The following is a 1,701-nucleotide window of genomic DNA, read 5'->3' as shown; positions in this document are numbered from 1 at the left end:
CCACTACCTGAGTCCTAACTAATTAGTGCTTCATTTTGGAGTGAGAGCTTGTGACATGAGCCACATAGACACCCCCAATTTGATCCCAAACCTTGGGACAACCATTCTGAGAGCCCTAAATTCAGATTTAGAAAACCTCAGGAGTAGATAAAAGCAGATAAGGTTAGTACTATCCCCACCTGTGTCATTACTACCTTGTCAGCAAGCACCCATTTGATATTCTGAGCAACTTGAATACCTCATCTGTGTAAAGCTGAAAATCCTTTTCACAGCCCTGGGTACATTAACTTCCATAGAGAAAAACAAGATTAAACTTGACAGTAATAGGAGTGATAGAGGGGGAAAGTGTTCTTCCTTTGAGGCAGAAGCTGTGAATACAGCAGTCAGTGACTGAAAAAGGAGGGGAAGAAAGATGAATGCAGTTATTCAAGCATCAGGCCTTAAAAAATGCCTCTAAAAGAGAAAAAAGAAGAAAAAAAGAAAACCCCCCACACCTTTCTACTGACATTTAACAAACTACCTAAATGAGCTAAGCAAAGAAAAGGAAGTAAGTCAAAGACCTTACAAAAGAGAGCTGCTTTCAGCTGTTTGTTACTAGATACCTTAAAGTACATTTATCCAACTTTGCTGGGAGACTCCAAGCCCTCCATGACCCCCAGCAAATCTTCACTACTACTCTCTGCTTCTCCATGAGTCATATTTATAGGCTCTCTCCTGGCTGCCTCTGTAGGGACCAGGCCTGTTAGCAAAGCCTCTTTACACCTGTGTGTCTGGAGGCTGCCAGGGATTTAACTCCTCATGTGCTGCATCCAAAAATTATTCCCAAAAATCCCTCTAGCCACCCAGTGAGCCTTGCTCCCGTAGGGTTACGTAGAGGTTTATCAATCAACCACAGCCTAGAAGCCTTTAGGTCTTTAATGCTATAGAGGCACTTAAATCCCAGGAATATCCTACAGAAGGGTTTCTAACTGGTTACTTCATGCTACTTAATAACTGCATTACTTTTGGATTTTCACAGACTGAGTAATGCTTCCTGTCATTAGGGCTCTTTGACAATAGTTCCTCTGAAATGCCTTTGACATTTGCACAGGGAAGCAGGCACCAAAGTGCTCACCAAAACCAGCAATCACCCCTGGAGCAGCAGCATGCCAACCACTAGGGCAGGAGCGGTGGGCACATGGTGTACGGTATGCTCGAGTAATGATTAACACACAACAAAGAGAGCTGCCTGTGCTGCAAATGGAAACACACTGTGCTAGGGATGTGAGAGCGTTTTGGTCTAATTTTGCACTCTGCATATAGTAATAAGGCGCAACAGGGTATGCATTAAGCTCATCTTTTGAGAAGTGCAGCAGTAGCTGAATAATGCACACCCTGGAGTGTCTTATTTGTAGTGGACTATGGCTCATTTTACATTTAAATTTTTTTCAAACCCATTAAAAAAAAACCAACAAACTATTCTGAGGGCAGTTATGTAATGTATCCTTCCACTGAAAAGTATTTTCAAATAAAAACAGTGGGGAAAAGTTGAGGAAGAGCTTGGCTCAACTGCAGACCAGTGCTTGGTTTGTTTTGTGCAGGGCCTGCTACGAGCAGGTTCTTGGGCAGCTTGGGCAGATATGTAATGCAAATAGTGATAGTTATGGAAATCTATTCAGTGTTCACTTTTTTCTAGACTTTTTGTGTAATTCCCTGGGCCTT

The sequence above is a fragment of the Mesitornis unicolor genome, unplaced genomic scaffold (assembly GCF_000695765.1).
Source record: "Mesitornis unicolor isolate BGI_N332 unplaced genomic scaffold, ASM69576v1 scaffold11737, whole genome shotgun sequence".
Classification (NCBI taxonomy): Eukaryota; Metazoa; Chordata; class Aves; order Mesitornithiformes; family Mesitornithidae; genus Mesitornis; species Mesitornis unicolor.
Note: the sequence above shows the minus strand (reverse complement) of the source record.